The sequence below is a fragment of the Hyalella azteca genome, unplaced genomic scaffold, assembly GCF_000764305.2.
Source record: "Hyalella azteca isolate HAZT.00-mixed unplaced genomic scaffold, Hazt_2.0.2 contig16332, whole genome shotgun sequence".
Lineage (NCBI taxonomy): Eukaryota > Metazoa > Arthropoda > Malacostraca > Amphipoda > Hyalellidae > Hyalella > Hyalella azteca.
Genome location: NW_025946156.1, coordinates 1 through 8,403, shown reverse-complemented (window position 1 = coordinate 8,403; position 8,403 = coordinate 1). Strand labels below are relative to the sequence as shown.

Sequence of the window (8,403 nt, the reverse complement as noted above, 5' to 3'; positions counted from 1 at the left end):
ATTCAGTGGTTGCGATACGGTGGCGCGCACAATCGTTATAAGTATTTACCAATACCAATTTTGACAGATAATTCTATTTTTGAATGTCGCCCCCGCGGCGACGCAATTACTCATGGATACTATGGGTCCGGCACGTGAAAGCCATAACTACCGATGTAGAAATATTATTATTATTAAAATATTGCGATTCAATCAGACTTGAACTCTATTTTGTCGCCCATGCGGCGACGCAATTAGTCAAGGATAATATAGGGCCTGCTGGTTAGCCGGTGATAGCAAGCAGTACCGATGTAAAAAATATTGTTTTCGCACTTTCGTTGTTAAGTTTCCTTTATATTTGCCTGCTTTTGTCATAGGTCAATGTAGGCTTAGATAAAAAATGTTAACCGCCAGCTTATCTAAAGGTTTCTTTATTTCCTTCATGTTGATCATTATTAATCAAATTTTGCTGGAATGTGCGACAGCCAGTCTAGGAGCTCTGTTTTTTTTTTACAAATTGACATTTCAGCTAAGCAGGCTGGGAGGTGATTTGCTTCTGATTGTTTCTTGGTGGACGTTGGTAGAAGAACAACCGATGCCTTTGATTACTGAACTAAACAGAATTTTGTCAACCCTGAATTCGAAGTCACTTCATAATAATTCATTGAATCCATTCATTAGTATCGTCAGCTTATTCTTCTATAGTGAATGGCGTGGGAAACATGACATTTGCCTTATGGAAGACATGGCTGAAGGTGGAATTGTTGCGTTAATACCAATAACTTCACCACTGCACTTAAGTTGCCAGCCTTCAATGGAAGCGATCAATTTTATTAACAAACCTGAGCTTATTTCTAGCGCAATTAAAACAGCATTGTAGTTATCATTTGGTTATCGATCTCTATAAAGCATAGTGCTGACTAATATTTAGTATTATACGGCTTTTAGCGGCGAGGTAAGTGCACTTAGTGCTGGACATGCCCAGTGGCGACTCAAGTATCATTGATGGTAGGAATAAAAGTACCGTATCAGACAATCAGAGTTCATATCTTCAAGATCAATCCACCCTGGTAACTTGGTAATGTAGTGAGTACTATGACTTAGGGTGCTTGAGACCTAGAGTAGAGTGTAGAAAGTAGACTAGCAGAGTATCATGGTCCATTCATGAATAGTCCAGCTGCTCCAGCATATTCATATACTGTAATAACTGTACTCCAAAGCTTGTTTGCAGTGCAGATCAACTGAACCTAGTTAGCCTATTCTGCTCAGCTCTACATAGCCAAACTGCATCTGAGCTTAATTGCCAATGGCCCAATAGTTCAATAAAGGCTTTGCTTAACATAAACAAAATTTGCAACTAATTCTGATATTTCCAAATTTGAGTAACTGCCCTCATGGCATGACTGGAATTTTCCTACTTATTACATACTGGAATTTTGTAGCTCAAAGGTGATATTTTCAATAAATTAAAAATCTCACAGGCCATGCTGCCATGGCTCAATCATGAACTTTTGTTTCCATTTATATAGAAGTTTTTTGTCTAGCAGGAATCTCTGGGCTCCTAAAATGGGGGTAAAGCTCTAGTTGTGGGCTTGTGGCTCCTAAGGAAAAGTATAAATAGTGTCTAGAGCCTTGACCCCGACCAGTATATAACTGTGTATTTAAGTTTCATAATAGGCAATTTCTTTGATATAATTCATGGGTAGAATTGTCTGAAAAATCTATGCTCTGACCTCTCAGTGAGTTGGATGATGCCAGGAAGAATTTTTCCAAGCTGCAGAGGCTATTTGGTAAAAATCTTTGCTAATTCTCTATCAGTTAGGCTAGCAACTTAGCATGATCAACTACTGAACTTTTCTGTTACTTGAACACAATGTCAAATTGTCAAGTGTTGACATATGAAAATGTACAATTTTCTACCAATATTTTTATGATTGATATATGCAATATATAGGTGCCGTAAAATAGATATACTTGAAGGCCACTATGCAGAGTTTGGCAATTGTGTTGCCGAGAGCAGGATTTTAAGCCTTAAGTCAAGTGGCAAAGCAGAGAGTTTTTAGACTTGTCCTCAAGTTCATTTTTGACTCCTATAAGTAGACCAGTAAAGTACCGTAAAATGGGGTTACTTTGACCGGCAGGGTAACTTTGACCACTTTTCGTTTTTTTAACAAAACCCCCAAAACGCAAAAACTATTTGATATAGAAAAATTTTATCAATGGCCATCAAAGGCCTAATCCTGAGGCTACGTAACACAATAGAAAGATTTAAAAAGTTTGCATATCTAATAGGTTAAAAAATTAATAATGTGACCCATGAAAAAGAGCTATTATTTAAAGCCTGTCAGAGTACCCCCTCCAATTTTTTTATTTTTTGGTAAAATAACTCCAGGTTTTGATGCATTGTAGTAGACTCTTCTAGTTACATATGCAAAAGACAAATTTTAGGAAAGTGTCATAGTTTGCAAATGGGGGGCGCTGCCCCCCAATGGGGTAACTTTGACCACCTAATGGCAGCCGTGATGGGGTAACATTGACCGGCTTGGAAATTAAGTTAAAATTACCATAGGTACCTATATAACATGTTTTATGTTTGATACACCTATTAATGTTTTTTTCTTTATGTTTCAGACTCTACAGAGTCTTATATATGGTAATTTTAACTTAATTTCCAAACCGGTCAATGTTACCCCGTCACGGCTGCCATTAGGTGGTCACATTTCGCCCATTGGGGGGTGGCGCCCCCCATTTGCAAACTATGGCACTTTCCTAAAATTTGTCTTTTGCATATGTAACTAGAAGAGTTCTACTACAATGCACCACAACCTGGAGTTATTTGGAGTTATTTTACCAAATAATAACATTGATTTTACCACCCGGTCAAAGAAACCCCAAGAGCTGGGGTAACAAAGACCATCACTTTTTTTGAAATTACATAAAAACTATGAGAGGCAGGAGCCAGCAATTTATGGTGAGAAAAGCTAGAGTATTGACCTGTATTTTTCATGTTTCAATTTAAGTTTAACTTGTCTAGTAAAAAAATGGCATCATTTTGAAAAAAAAGTGGTCAAAGTTACCCCATTTTACGGTATCCTGGATACTACCAGCATTATCAGACACAATAAATTGTTTTAAATCTTGAGTAGATTGGAAATTTAAAATGAACTGATTCTAAAGAATGTCTGGTTTGCCACAATTCCAACTTGATGAAAATGAGTAGGTACTGAATAATAACTACTGATTGAATTGCAAACTTGATTAGCCAAACCCACTAATCACAGACAAGAAATTGGCTGCTGTCTGTACCTGGCTGTTTTTAGTATTAGATGGCAGAATAAGCTTGTATTAACACAGGTGGTTGAAGCCAGAGAATTCACCAACTTGAAGTTTCAGGTTTGAACGATATATATCAGATGATGTTGGTTGATCAAAATGCAGGTTAAGGGGAGTAGGTAATTTTAATTTATTAATGATGTTTTGAATGTTTCATAATACACAACCATTTTTTGAAGCAAAATTTATAGATTACTCCAGATTGTTGGAGAACACTTGCTCCTTTGCTGGGGCTGTTGCTGCAGATAGTTTGGGGTTTGAGGTTGTGGTCAAGGGTGTCACGGAGCCTGTTGAATTCATCACAGGTCTTGAGATGGCTGTTTTATGTACTTAGGTTACTACATGTATTTAGGCCACTATGTGTAATTAGGTTTCCATGTGCACTTGGGGCATTACATCATTTACATGTACTTGGGCTGCTACATGTCCTTAGGTTTTTATGCTCCAGGATTAATTTAAATACTGTACACATCACATAATTTCAAGAGAAATCATTACATTTCCTAACATCCCAGCAAGAGTTGTGCTAATTCTTGTATTGAAATTGACTGTAAAATATAATCTCTGAGAGGACTTATGCACACTTCATCATGGGAATTGTTTTAACTGCAGTAAACACATCTCATAATAATGAGTGGGTCAATATTCCAACCTTTTTCAGTGGCTCATGAATTTCTTGTGGAATATTTTCTCTTGACATTTCATTCATTTCTAGAAATTTACATGCCATAATATACTGTCAACTGGAGCTACTCAGGATGGGCGGGGTAACTCGGGACAGTCCTCCGACATGGCGTTGTAGTGGTTCCCGGTAAGCCTGCACAAATATGCGAGACTATATCTCTTGAGTCCTTGGTCATGGAACAAATACTGAATGTGGTCAGAAGGAGTCACATTCAGGAAAGCATGAAACGTGGAAAACACTAAACAATTTACTACTAATGAAAGACAAAATACAAAATGGCAGATACAAAAATAATTGAATGATACCTAGTCTAACTGAAATGAAACACTAGTGGTGGTGTCAGTTCTGCCCACTTGGGGGTCTGGGTAGAGTGCTCTAATGAGTGGCCCACTGAGGCCTCTCAGCGTTGTAGTTTTGAGTAACTACGAGATGATAGTAAAGTGAAAAATGAAAAAATAGTTATTAACAGCTTTTGCTGCCAGATAATAACAATGTCTTAAACATTAGCCAAGGCTAGCTATGGTTTTACAACCATAAATCAAGTAGTAACAACCCCTGAATAGGCTTCAGGTACAAGCCAAGGAGTGACTGTTGGCAAGGCAGAACTTGACCACTGGTGGAGGGATGGAGATCAATGCTGAGTGGCTTGTGGATCAAGTCACACCCACACTCACATACCACACCCAGGCACACCACACTCACTCCACACTGCACTCACCACCAACACTCTTACCTTATGGCAGGAAGTATGCCCAAAGGGTTGTAGCCATCTTACCATTTGCTGGGCTGTTGGGAGAGCTAATGGTTATCTAGGGCCTAGAGCACACTTTGATAGCGAATGGTATTTTGCAAGCAAATAGAAACAAATAGGTGCCTAGCACAGGAATGCATAAGCAGACTAGGTCACACAATACCTAAATGGTGAACATCAATGAAAGTAAAGCAAGAGAAAGCAAACGGTGATGCAGCTCAAGAATTATTTCTGCAAATCCTACTAATTTTGCACTTTGGATATATTAGCTAGTCAGACTAAAGTTTCAACTACTCTTGACACAACAACATGATTCCCTCACGGATGTATGGGGCATTAATGAGTGGATTATGAAAGACAACTGGTCCTACTAAGTCGCACAAGTCATTAAATATTCTCCTTTACCCCTAGTCACACTAGCATACTAATGGGTAATTATACTCCTAGAAACAACTAGAAAATTGGACCAAGTCACATACCGTCAAACGGGGTAAAAAGGGACGGTTTTGAGCATTTTTTGTTAATAACTTCTTACCATGAAACATTTCAGAAACAAGTTTAGGCTCATTTTATAGCTCTTTGTGAGGGCTATCCAATGGCATCTTCAAAAAAATTCCATATGCTATTTGTAAGGCGCTAGACGCAATATAAAAGGCTCCTGAATTAATCTTGAAATGGGGTAAAAAGGGACACTTGAAATAAAACTCAATTTCAAACATTTGAAGCATGCAGAGTGTACTCATCTATTACTAACAGTACTCTGAAGTCCTCCTCTTTCATTGTAGATGATGTAGATGTAAGATAAATGACATTTTCTGTGATTTTTACTTGTTTTTTCTCTATTGATATGATATTACTCTTATTTATTAATTATTAATATTATTAATGTGATTATATTATAACTTTATATTATATTATAACATTAATAATATTGTTAATAATGTGATATTACTGTGTCCATGGACATGCCATTGAGCATTAACAAGCACCTTGTCCACTGCAAGCTGCATATCAGCAGCCATGTAGCATTTCTCCTGTATCTGTAAGCTTACAAGATGGTTTGTAATTTCATACAATTTTAATCGAGTCAAGTGATTTCACTATAACAAAAAATATTGCGAAAAACATACCTGAAACAGAAAATAATGTTTTAGTGACAACCATCATATGTTTTGAAGAAATAAATCATAGTTTAGGTCAATTACTTTTCATTCTATGATGCCTGGTGCACAATTCTATATATAGCATTCTATATACAATTTTGTGATGACCAATGATGCACTAATTTTTCAATAAGTGAATTTTTTTTTGCCAAGCGAGGTAAATGTAATCAAAATTCTTTGTTGTTAATCAATTTTTTTGTTAACTGGAGCCTTTGCTAACTGAGGTTCCACTGTAAATGCATTTTTAAGGGTGTGCCTAATTACCCCGGGGGGTGTCTCTTTTCACCAAATCGTGCAGAAATGGCTGCCTTTTTTTTAATGAGATGGGCAAATTTTGCCAATTACATTTTCAAGCCAACACCTGGGTGAAACTTTTATGTAAGTAAAATTTTTCAGTACGGCAAATATTTTTTTTGCTCCAGACCTTAGCAGAGGTACTTTTCCAAAATCGCACTTTTTACACTTTTTTTCAGCGATTTTTTAGAGATAGTAAATGTTTGATTTCTTGACTAACTTTATACACAATAGATAGTAAAAATGTTGAAGTTTATGCCACTATTTTTATTTTTGCAATATTTTGATTAGTTTAGCTGCTACAACATTTCTACGAAATGTGGGACACGCGTCCCTATTTACCCCGCCTGTCCCTTTTTACCCCGTTTGACAGTATGTCTGGATTCAAAGTATCTAGGAAAAGCGCAGGGCTCATCAACTTCAAGTTGGTATCCAAATCAAAATTTTGGTTCATAGGTGGAATTTCTTATCTTCTTTCTTGATGGCCAGGAGTTGGTCGAGCGATCTTAGGTTCTCATCAAGAAGAGTGTAGCTCCACACCAACCGCTCCTAAACATCAAATAAATGCGTTCATAAAAACTAGCCTTCTAGAAATATTGACATCAGGAGGATGTTTAAACTGTTTTGTCACACACAAAGTCATCAATGCATGGAAGGGGTTGCAGCAAGTTAGTTATTCAAGGGTGGACATAACATGGTTCAAGTAAGCAAAATGAAAATTGTGCAATAAAGGGACAGGATTAACATGAGAACCAGTGAAAACCATCCTTCATTCTTTATAAACAGGCATGAATGACTGGAAAACATTTGTTAAGAGCTCAGCAAAGACAAATATAAGCATGGCGACATTTTAATGAGATGAAATGAACTGTACTCACCAAAATGGAGTACAGGATGGGATTAGCAAGCAGAGGTGTAGATCAAATCATGCATTAAGGCGTCATAAGCAGGCTATTGAAGGTCAGAAAAAATCGGGTGTGACCAGTGAATTTCCAATTCAGTAACCAAGGGTGCAGACTAACAAAAGTGCATAACTTATGGACTTGCAAGAATCTTGTCTCATTAACTTTTACTCTGCTTAAATATTAAACCAAGGGGAACAAGATACAAGATTAATAAGATGCACATGACACTCAAAAGGTAATGAAGTAAAACAACATGAAATACATTAAGGTACAATTGTGAATGAATGATTCTACTGGATACTATAGCTAATGTTCTGCAGCCCTTTTCAGTGTTCTTTCACTTAGAAGCGAGTCCGCAATGTAGAGAATGACTGCATGACACCTTCCCACGGGACAGTTTATGGGTAACTGAGCTCAAGGCCATCCGACGAGGCTTATATGAGCAGGTTCCGTTAATATTCTAGGTAGGGTTTTGTGAAGGTAACTCATTCAGGATCTGTCGTGAAGGCATAAATCAACATACAGAGGTGATTTTGGCACCATTGGATAAGTCAGAATGCCAGCTTTAAGATGAGCGTAAAAACAGGAGAAGCCGAAAATTATCAATTTTGGACCCAGACGCTCTCCTAAGGGTCTAGTGACTAGCAGCACTTAGGGTCTAGTGACTAGCAGCACTAAGGGTCTAGTGACTAGCAGCACTAAGGGTCTAGTGACTAGCAGCACTAAAGGTCTACGCACTGTGCAGATGGGCGTCAGTTCTTCCTGTGCCCCGAGACAAGCCAGGGAATCTTCCTGAACTTCAGCAAACTCCTGTGCTGCAGACACAACAAACTGCCCTTTGCTGCTGCACAGGTGGGTCATGGTGGTCATAAGTGGGTCATGCTGCAAAGGTGGGTCATGCTTATCACAAGTGGGTTATGTTTATCACAGGTGGGTCAAGCTTGTACGCTTGTGACCCACTTCATCCCCTTCTCACACATTTAGCAGCTCGTCAATTGCGACGGCAAACTAATTTATCAGTCGTAATGCCATAAATGTATTAATTTATTTATATATTAATACAAATGTAATGTACTAATGCCATATGTATCCTGGGGGCAGAGTTTGTTGAGGTCTCAGACAGTCAAGGGGACTGATAGACACAGTGAAGCAATAGTGAAACAATGTTATATAATTATATAATCCATACACAATATTATACATGGCCCGCAGGTGGGCCCAGCGTTTATTATATATACATGGCCCGCAGGTGGGCCCAGCGTTTATTATATATACCTACATGGCCCGCAGGTG

The 8,403-nt window shown here is 38.0% G+C and overlaps 1 long non-coding RNA gene across 1 annotated transcript; it reads left to right on the top strand.

Moving 5' to 3' along the window:
- The first annotated feature begins 408 nt into the window (after nt 1-408).
- LOC108677120 lies at nt 409-8,336 on the top strand. Its single transcript, XR_007157214.1, has 3 exons — nt 409-1,049; nt 7,856-7,962; nt 8,323-8,336. It is a non-coding gene; the product is annotated as an uncharacterized LOC108677120 (long non-coding RNA).
- Nucleotides 8,337-8,403: the final 67 nt, after the last annotated feature.